Raw genomic sequence first — 12,039 nt, 5'->3', positions numbered from 1 at the left:
GAATATAAACAATACATGACAAGAAACAATTGATGGTTATTCAAAAACGTGATCTTCGTTGGGTAATACACCAAAATGATGGTTTTAATATAGTACCATTTTGCATATGTAATGTAAATGGTTAAGAGAGACTTATTCTGTCTTTAATCGGTACTAGATTATTTCATATACAAAACCTACACGAGAAAAGTAGATTCAACTGCAATATTAATATTAAAATCAAAATTTTTTATATGAATTGAGGCATCCTAATATATATATATATATATATATATATATATATATATATATATATATATATATATATATATATAAATTTTATTGATAAAAATAATTTATGATTGATATAATAAGTTATTAGAAATGAATTTCAAAGAAAAGGACAACGCTTTTGCCTTTCTAACACATTTTAGTATTTTGGATTATGACAAAGAAATAAAACACTACCAAAAATATATCTTATTAGCTTATAAATAAATCTCTTTTAAACGACTTGTTGGTTGTTACTACTTTATAGTTTTGTAACAAAATATAACTTTCAAAAATTAATTAAAAAGGAAATCATAATTATATGTTTATTAATTACTTATTAATTAATTAATTAAAAATTACATAATATTATTTAATTTTATAAAAAAAGAATTAAAACAACAAATAATTACTTTTTATTTGAATTTGTTATCAGGGATAAAAAAATATTATTAAATCATAACCTCAAATTATAAATAATATTTAAATTTACTAAATTTTCTTTCATTGCTTATGATTAAGTATGTGATAAAGTATTTTGTATATTTTGACCTAAACTTTTGTAAGTTCTTATTTAAAAAAAAATAAAAATTCACAATGTTACAATGGAAACAGGGAAATTTATCTAAGAGAAGATCTAAGACATAGCTCCCTAAAACAAAGCAACACTATGTTTTTATAAAAATAAAACTCAATGCTCATTCCAACCTCTAGTGTTCAACAATAGAAGTTTTTTCCCTATCCAAGGTTTTATTATGACTTAAACCTCTAGTTTAATATTCTACATGGAGGTTTCAGGAAGGTTTTCTCTATGCTCAACTTTTTAATTTGGTGCTCATGTTCTCCAAATTTTGATCAATTTAAGTTTTTTTTTACAGTATTTTTCCATGACTCAATGTTTGCTTTGTTGTCGAGCTGTGAAGATAAAATTTGAATTTTTTTTAACTGTTTCTCAACATTCAACATCAACTTTGGAGCCAGGGGCGGAGCTCTTAAAGAGCATGCGGGGCCACGGACCCCAAAACTTTTCCAATTTTTTTTCAAAATTTTTGAATTATATGTGTTTAATATTTTTTAAATTATGTATATTTTAAAATTATTTAAATTAAATGTATCTTTTTAAATTAGATAATATTATATTGAAAAATTAATAAAAATTAAATTAAATGTTTCTTTATTTTTTTTATAAAGTATAATATTTAATGTTAATAAATAGAAGAATATAAAGTCAAATATAATAAATCAAAAAATTATTAAGATAATTTTCATTTTTTTTTCTTATTGTCTTTTGAGGTTTTTATATATTGTACTCATCTTTCATCTTTACTTAATTTCTTTTATTATCAAAGAAAAAAAGAGAGTTAAACATAAATTTATTATTTTTGTTCTCATATTTACATCTTTAAATCCATTTTTAAAGAAAAAAAATTGTCTCTCGTGAAATACTTGTTTAATATTTAGTATAATTTTTATCTCATGATATTTTGTATATTATTTTTTATGAATATAGAAGAGTAAGTAATGTATTATGTGATTTTTTATAGACAATTTTTAAGTGGACTTGATTATCATAATTTTTTTGTCTCTTAATTTTTTATTAGATTATGATAAATTATTTTTTAATCTTAAACTTATTTTTTAAATAGGTATATTGATGAAAAACAAAAGAATAAATCCATTTTTTAAAATTGATAAAAGAGAAGTGAAGATCAAAATAGGACAATATCGTTGATCATCGTATAACAATGAAATAAAATGTTTGTGATTACTTTTGAATCGTTATGTGCACATTAGTAAAATAAAAAATGAATATTTGTAGATAATATGGTTATTTATATTGAAAAAAAATAGCTGAAAAATTTAGTTATGATTGAATAATTTGATAAGTTCAAGAATATAAAAAAATAATAGACAAACCTTTGTATATGTGTAGTTTTTTTTTTTATAGTTATAACTATACTAAATTATCTTTTTATTTTTATTGAATTAGTAACAATTATTTTTAAATATATAAATTTTAAGTATATTATTTTGACTACCCCAATAATTTTGGTCAAGATCCGCCACTATTTGGAGCTCAAGTGCACACTTCTTGTAACTCTTTCAACAAGCATTGCATTTTCATCAAAAAATTTATTAAAATGACACTTAACTAACTTTCAATACAATTTTGTACCTCTAAACTAAAAGGGTCTTATTTACTCAAGAATATATTTAACTCATACATTTAAGTACACTTATTAGTTACTATAATCACCAATTCAGATACCAATTTATAAAATAAAAAATTATTGATTACTAAAATAGTCACTACTATAAATAAAAAATTATAATTAGTCGCTAAATTAATCACTAATTAATTATAAGGTAATTTAGAAACTAATTCCTTTGGTAGCAAAAACATTGATAGTTAATGTTTAGCGACCGATTTCTTTTTGTACTAAATACTAAAAACTAATTTAGAGATCAATTATATTTTTTTATTCATAATAGTGATTATTTTCGTAACCAATAATTTTTTATTTTGTAAATTGGAATCTAAATTTTTCACTATAATAACTAATAACTTTTGATCATTAAAATTAATTGTGAATGAATCATTTTCTTGTAATGAAAAAGTATAAACTGTTTATTATAAAATAGATAATCACTTGCAAATTCGTTATTTCCTCCTTTATTGACAAGATTATAACATGAAAATTTATTGAAATAAAATAAAATAAAATAGAAATTTATTTTAAATTAAAAGTCTCATTGTTTTCTTACTAAAATATTGATTTTCAACAAACGAAAACTCTTTAAAGTCATTTTAAAAGTTTAGTCTTTCAATTAGAAAGAGGCCTATTATATATTCATACTTTATACGTATCTTTTCATCCTAAACTTGACTCCAAAGTTTTCTTATAAAATATTATATATAAATTATAAAGAAGATGGAATAAATAATAGAAAGTAATATAAATTATAAAGTATAAACTGATTCTAAAAAGTTAAACTAAACTAGTTAATTGTAATAGTCAATTCAGCTAAAATAGTAACTAGCTTAATTATTTATTTATTTATTTATTTATAGTTACTAAACTGTGATATTTTGAATTGAATTAAAACTAAAAGGTAAACTCTGTCGACAAGGTCAGATACACATTTGTGAATATCTTATAACAACAGGTTCATAAGTCTAAAAAAAACACATGGGGAATAAATAATAAAAAACACACATGATAAATGAGGGAATAAATAATAGAAAATAATATGGATTTGATGTATACATATAAAATATAAATTTGTTATTAATCTCCATAAATTAATATGTAGTTACGTTTCAATAACAAATCTTGCAAGAAAACCTGTGAAATGTATCTATCATACGACTCTGTCAAGGGACAACTAATTATATGAGAGTTATTGTCTTTCTTTCGGTAATATATTATAACTTTGAAAAAATGAGGGTTATTTTTAATTGATATACTATATTTGAATTGTATTTTTTGCTTACATAGGATGCCAACAACGTATATAAAATAATGCAAAAAAGTCAGCTTTCAGAGGGACATTTAAGAATATTTCCTTAAGATCCTCGTGAGTAATCAAACAAACAAATAAAAAGAAGTAAGGATTGTCATTCACATGGAATAATTTATCAAATAATAAGGTTTGGATGAAAAATGAGTTCAAATTCTATTTGTAGTCAATAAATTTTATCTGTTCGAAGTTTTATAAAAAGTTTGTAGATCTCTACGAGTAACCAAACAATTATTAAAATATAAACTTCACATTATAGAGCTACCAAATGTAAGCATTGTCTCTCATACTTTGAGAAAATTTGTTTTTTTACTTAATCCAACAATAATAACAAAAACGAAAATCTGCTGGAATAAAGCAAAATTTCTCTTCAACCATTTCAGTTCCATTTTTATGAGCTAATGTATACCAGCCTTCATTGTCTTTTACTTTTATATTATTTGCCTGAAATTATAGATATTACACACTATCGGATAAAAATAAGGTTATTCATTGATCATATAAAATAATTTTACACTGTCCATGCTAAAGTTATTCATTTTTTATAATAATTGTTTTAAAAATCATATCAACATAATTATATTTTTTTATCAGTAATAACACATTTAATTATAATAAAAGCAATTGTATTGTCTCAATCCATTTATAAAAGAAAAATCAATGATCATTCTCATAACCTCTAGTTTACATTTTTTATATTGTTAAAAAATAAAAGACAAAAATGAAGAGTTTCCCTCTTATATGTCAATGAACCACTTAATCAATATTGTTTTTTATACAAATGCACATATTGATTTGTACACATAATTTCCCAAATCAACTACAAATCTTGATACATTGGATTGTCCTGTTTTTTCATTCAAGAGTGGCATATTGATGCGTATATTGCTAAGTATATTATATTGTGTTCTAGATCAAGTATACTTTGTTCAAACTGCTAAACAAAAAAAAGAAGTGAAATTTGGTTCTTAAGATTTGACCTCATCAATTTTATGCCCTTTGTGTGTTCCACTTGCCTGAAACTATGTTGCAATATATAGTAAATATTGTTGACTAAGTTTTAGAGAACTATTTCCCATACATTGACTTCCCATTTATACTGATCCATCCTAAGACGGTCTCTACTAATCTCATCTCATTCACACCCGTACTTTATGTAGTAAAATATGAGCAACATACACTAGAATGTCATACCCAATTGATAACCTGACTTGAAAACTACAAGTTTGTACACCTAAACACTAAAGTTCCTTACATATACACACATGGGTTATAGGCACTTAATTGGACTTAAGCACCGGCCAAAATACAAAAATGTTCCTTGCGTATATTTATTACTATCCTTATAGGGACAATATATATCCTATGAAGCCTTCCACGCTATCTTCCAAGTCTCCATTGTCTTCTCTCCGAGGGTGCTTTTTCTTCATCTTTTGAACATAGGGGGAGATGCCCGTAAAAGACATGATGATGCTTAAGTTAGTTTGAGGCTCTAGGTTCTTGAGACAGAATAGAAGTGTAATAATATGTTTCATAAAACGTGTCTTTTATAATAGGGTTTATGGGCTTACCTGGTTGGGCCTTGATGCAACAACCTTAATTACCTTCTAACTACGATTAGTCGCTTAACTTGTGGTTACATTTTCTTATGAATTATTAGGCTTACTAATAAGATCATTAAAATATGAGTCAACATGTTAAGGCAAACCATTAGAGTTCTACGAGCAGTAGACGAGTCAAAACAAAGCATTAGACGGGTCAACGCAAGCAGACAAAGGTACTAGGTGAGATCAATCTTAGACAAGTCAAAGTGAACTCATGAAACTAAATGTTGAATATCCCTATTAGACGAGTACTTTCATTACACAATTCAAATGGAATAATGACTAGATGAGTATAATGAAGACAAGCATTAAATGAATCAAGTTCAAATGGCAAGAAAGAGAAAAATCAAATCACAAGGTGATATGAGGGTCAAGTCTAAATTGATGAAAGAAATGGGAATGTTGAAATTGATTATTTAATAAATCAAGATATTGTCAAATTATCAAGCTTAGAAGATTGTGCAATAAGGCTCAATATTATTTGGAGATATTCTGATCGAAGATTTGATTGAAGGAAATATCAAAGTTTATTGAATATTTTGAATGAACAAATATAAAAGGAAATATTCTTTGATTGAAGATTGCTAATGGTATTATATATTAAATATATTTATCAACCAATCAAGAGAAAGAGAAAGACTCTACAAGTCAAAGATTGCAAAAGAATCTCTAAAACATTGAAACCACAACGCATGATATTTGAAATTTTATTGAATAACTGGAAAGGAAAGAAGTGATAATTTACATGAAGCAAAATACTCTGAATGAAATATCAAGAACTTCTAAATGAAGCAAGAAGAAAATATTAAAGATATGAAGAATTGAATACGAATCCAAGGTCAATAGCACAAAGTGATTATAAATATCAAGACCTAGATAATGAAGATAAGAGGAATGCGAAAAAAAAAATACAGAAATGCTATTGAAATCTATTTTGTATAGAACCACCTTGTACCAACAAGAATTGCATTCTACACTCACACCTCTAATAAGTAAGTTATCTCTTGCATCCACCTTATTTTTATTATGGTTCTACATGTGAAGTGTTATGGAGATGGTAGGGCTTTACTTTTCCGTTTTTGGTTACGTTTGGTGGTGGTGGTGGATACTTTGGAGGCTCTGTTTAGGTGGTTGGGTTCAGTCAATGTTTTAGGTATTTCAAACGAGTTTTGTTGCGGTGTTGCATGTTGGAAATATAGACTGAAGGGATAAATTAATTCTGAAGTTTGGGTAAGATCACAGTTTTCTTGAGTTATTGATTTTGTCTGGATTAATGAGTTTTTAGTTTGGGAGGGTGCATAGCCCGATTTGGTTCCAATGGTATAGGGGCTTCTCCCTACACCTCCAATTATCTCTCTTGTACCCCCAAAAACAAATATATTTTCATGTTTGTCCATGGTAAAAATTAAAAGTTACTAACTCTCTCTTTTTCACCGCATACCCTCTGCACCCCAAAACCATACACCCTCTGCACCCCCAAAACGCACCCCAATAAAGCAATAAAAGGAATCAGATTCCCTGCACCCCCAACAGAAGAATCTTTGACCTAGCTGCGTGAAGCTTTTTTTTTTTCCTAGCAAGCATATGTTGCACACTCTTCTCCTAGCCACATTCTGCTCTTCTCCCTCCACACACTCTTCTTCTCCGTAGCCTCCACACAACCTCCACACACTCTTCTTCTCTGCAGCCTCCACACACTCTTCTTCTCTGCATCCTCCGCAGCCTCCCCTTTTCTCCTTTCGCGCACCTCTGCAGCCTCCCCTCTTCTCCTTTCGCGCAACAGTATAATCCAGTTAAGTAATCTTATATCATCTCTGTATATTTTAATTGATTTTAGGAATGGTTGTGCAATAGATTACAGATCTGTTTCATAAAAATTAGAAACGAATATCATCTTAATTTTTCACTGAAACGGCTTTCCAAATCCATTTCGCACAAGCCTGAAACGGAACACACAATCTATTTTTTTCACCGAAACGGATTGTGGAATCCGTTTCGCAGAAGGCTGAAATGGAACACACAATCCGTTTCTTTTTTGTTTTTGTTTTTCACTGAAACGGATTCTGGAATCCGTCTCGCAGAAGGCTGAAACGGAACATGGAATCCGTTTTGGTGTTTTTTATGTTTTTCACCGAAATGGATTGTGAAATCCGTTTTAGAATTGTGGGAAACGGAATTCAAAATATGTTTAATGTTTTTTATTTAAATTTTTTTTTGTAATTAATTTAATACCAAAATGCGTTTCATGTTTTTTATTTAAATTCGTTTCATGTAATTAATTTGATTGTGATTCATCTTGAATTTGGAAATTTGTGAAATTAAACTTGCATTTAGAATTATTGTTTGCACTATTTAAAGACAGAGAGGTTTATACGAGGAAAAAAAAGGAAAGATGAGGGCGTGAGGCTTTTTTATTTATTAATTTTTATTTTATTTTATTATGTTTTCATATTTTTTAATATATATCTAAAAATAAAATTATATATATATATATATTGAAATTAATTAGATAAAAAACAAAAACAAAATGGCTAAGACACGAGGAAATTTATATTGGATTGTAATGTTTCAAACTTTGAATTATAGATATGGTTAGGACACGAGGAAATTTATCTAGATGTGGTTCACATGATGCACCCGAGAGTTCCACACATGGTGCCACTAGTGCAGAATTCTCATTTTACCTCGCCTTATATGCCTCGGTTGACCAGAAACCGAAGCATATAATGGCGCGGTGGCATTTTTGTTATTAGAGTCAAGTTTTAGGCCTCGGTTCTCCAAATACCCGAAGCCAAAGAGGGGTATAGGCCCCGGTTCGCTCAAAACCGGTGCCAAAGAGGGGTATAGGCCTCGGTCCAGTAGGACCCGAAGCCAAAAAGTTGCTGGAAGTCAGGGGTATAGGCCTCAGTCCAAGGAGACCCGGTGCCAAAAGAGGGTCAATGGCTTCGGTTCCTCTAACAACCGAAGCCATACCCTTTATTTAGGGTTCAAAATTCATAAACCCTTCTTCCGCCCCGCACCACCAGCGCCTCCCTCTCTCTCTGCGAGCACGAGCCTCCCCCACAATCTTCCACACGCTGTCACCGGCGCCCGAGCCCCGCCGCCGCGAATCCTCCCTCGTCGACGCCTCCGATGGCCCCAACTATGGCCCGGCACCACCAGCGCCTCTCTCTCTCTCTGCGAGCACGAGCCTCCCCCACAATCTTCCACACGCTGTCACCGGCGCCCGAGCCCCGCCGTCGCGAATCCTTCCGCGTCGGCGACTTCCAACGCGATGGCGCACACGCCGAGGCCGTGCTTGGCGGCGAAGGAGAGGCAGGCGGCAGCATCGCAGGTTGGAATGGCGGCACCCGCGGAGATGGAGGGAGAGAAAGTCGCGGAGACCTCCAACGGCACCGGCGGAGATGGAGGGAGAGAAAGTCGCGGAGATGGAGTGATCTTGGGTTGTTCTACTCTCCTGCAGTTTGTGTTTTGGTTTGAATGCAGGATGATCAAGCACGCGGGGTGAATGCAGTTTGTGTTTTGGTTTGAATGCAGTCTGCAGCAGCCATGAGCGAGCAAAAGGGTGAATTAAAAAAAAAAATTTATTACCTATGGCCTCGGTCCTAACTGACCCGAGGCATAAAACTGGGTCTATGGCTTCGGGTGATAACCGAGGCCAAAAGGTAAACTTTTTGGCCTCGCCCCAATATGCCTCGGTTCCAGACCCGAGGCAGAATGCGGAAATTAACCGGGGCAGAAAGCCCTTACTGCACTGGTGTGCTGCACAAAAGAGACCGACAGCTTCAGCTCGATGAAGGGGTCAGCATGAGGCTAATGTTGTTCAGGATGATGTTGTTGAGAATGAGGTTTCTGATGTTCCTCAGGACGAGGAGCAGGGGATTGATAACAATGGTGCAGTATTTCCAGGTGGTCTGTCTGATACATCTTTATTGACTCGGTACCAGGATCATGTTGCACGCATGATATGGGATCGTCAGGTCAGTAAGAAGTTTTTATATATGTTTAATTTTGTTGTTGTTATGTATTTTTATTCTTTTTTGTTTCTTTTATGTTAGGATCGAGTTGTGAAAATAGTCTCCCATATTAAAAAAGTGAAGAAATTAGGACGTCCTCACCCTTCTATTCTACCCTTTGTGGTAGTTTCTGGATTATCGCCTCTATGTGATATTTTATATGAATATATCGATCTTGGGTTAGTATTGGGTTTCGTGGAGAGATGGCATCCCGAGACTAATACTTTTCATCTACCCATTGGGGAGATGACCATCACTTTAGATGACATTTGGTCACTCCTCCATCTTTCCATCACTAGAAATTTTTGCTCCACTAAAAATCTTGAATATGAAGATTCAGTTGAGATTTTGATGACACTTCTTGGTGTTGATCGGGCCATGGCTTGTGAGGAGCTGAATAAAAGTCGGGGTGCACAGGTCAGACTTAGCTGGTTGAGAGAATTGTATGATAGCTGTTATGAAAACGAGCTATAGGAGTTTGCTACACGTGCATATCTTTTGCACCTTGTAGGGTGCACGATATTTGCTAATAAAAGCGCCACCTATGTTCGTACACATTATCTCGAGCTATTTAGAGATCTCCCGACATGTCATAGATATGCTTGGGGAGTTGCTGCTCTTGTCTACTTATATGAGCAGCTAGAAGATGCCAGCTTTGCAAATACAAAGCAATTAGCTGGATATCTACCTCTTCTACAAGTACCCATTTATATTACATTTTATTCAATATTTTACTTGTTTTTTGTTTTATATCACAATGGTTAAATGAAATGTTATTTGATACAGGCTTGGATATACGAGCACTTCCCTACATTAGGAAGGAAGCAATTACGGGATACATATGTGGAGACCGAACCCTGTGCCATACGTTATGTCACTGGATGCGCTATTTCCGCTATAACTGATGTTAGACTTCAGTTGGATGCCTTGACATATGATGGGATGATTTGGAACCCATATGTAGCACATAGAGCTGCTCGACCACTTCTAACACATGGCATGTTTTCTGGCTTCCTGAGGCTTGGTACCCTCGTACACCGTCATCTGCCGGAGCGTGTGTTGCGACAATTTGGCTTCATGCAGCCTATTCCACGATCGTCGAGTTCGCTTCCCATGATGGACTTTTAGGCTATTGATGATCGGTGGAAAAAGCACGAGCAGTATGTTGTACATCAAGTGGTCCAAGCACCAACTCCTTTTTCATGTTCAGATGGATATTTGTAGTGGTTTAGGAGAGTCTCCCATCCATACATTTTACGTGGAGCTGAGGCCAACCGACCTAGCCTTGTGATTGTGCCCCGACTTCGTCGGAATTTGCCAGATGACATAACAGTTCAGAGGACGTCACCGTCATCATCTTCCAGTGGTTTATTGGTATGTTACAAATTTATTTGTTCATATTATTAGTAACTTTAATATTTGACATTAACTTGTTATTATCACAGGGTCTCGTGAAACGCATTTGTAAGCGGTCTTCAGCGGATGATAGATTGTAGAGACGTTACTGAGGGCACAATTGCTTGGGATCGCACGCATGAGTTATTGCATATGGCTCGTGATAGCGTTGAAGAGGATGAGACTAGAGGAGGACGTAGAGTTCGAGGTTGACGACCATCTACGTCTGGATAGTCGATTTACTATTTATTTGTATTTGATGTTAGAATTTACATTTTATTGGATTTTATATTAAGATATTTCGTCTATATATGGGATTTTATATTAAGTTATTTAATGTTAGCAATAAGGCCAAAATATATTCGTCCCTTGGCCAGAGGAGTTAGGATTTTATATATTATTAAAATAATTACAAACTACAACAGTCAAATATTTAATATAATTAACAAATATCAGTCTTCCATGAGATCTACATAACTATGATCCACTACGTGTAAATCTAGGAATGCTTGCATCCTATCTCTATAAAATGATGCCCACCCTTTTGCCTTTGGGTAACAATTGCTAGATGATATGATATCCATTGTCGGTAATGGACAACCTTCTTGTAGACGAACCTGTAAATATGCAATTAGTCAATAGAGAAATAAAGTTGTTTAAAAGAATTATATATATATATATATATATATATATATATATATATATATATATATATATATATATATAAACATATATACCTGCACAAAATGAGAACTGTAAACATGTCCGATACAAATTAGTCGATGTTGACTTTGCGAAATAGGTGGGGATGTACGAAGTGGGAATATCGTCAAATTCTGAACTGATAACAAGCACACGAGGATTACATTATACGGATTAGCAATCGCATACCCCATGTCTGGTATAGTCATCCACTTGTCTCGATTAGCCTGTATATAATTAATTAGATTATAATAAAACAAAATCATAAACTTTTAATACATAAGTTTCAACATTAGTGTGTAGAAGTTATACCCCTGATGGTGGATGAACTAGCAAAGACTTTCTCAGTTCTTTCAGACGATCATAGCCTCCAACTAATGTTGCATATTCATCTCGCCATCGACTAAGTTCTTTGTATAGATCAATTTTTTTAGAAATATTTATTACATTTCATAACATTCAATTCAAATTTTTTTTTCAAAATAAATGTTTCAAAAATAATTTTTGTATTTGGAAATACATTACAATCATATCAATTTTTTTTTTTTATA

Source organism: Vigna unguiculata, chromosome 10, assembly GCF_037176805.1.
Source record: "Vigna unguiculata cultivar grain cowpea cultivar isolate G323 ecotype 2 chromosome 10, ASM3717680v1, whole genome shotgun sequence".
Classification (NCBI taxonomy): domain Eukaryota; kingdom Viridiplantae; phylum Streptophyta; class Magnoliopsida; order Fabales; family Fabaceae; genus Vigna; species Vigna unguiculata.
This window is presented reverse-complemented; position numbering follows the sequence as displayed.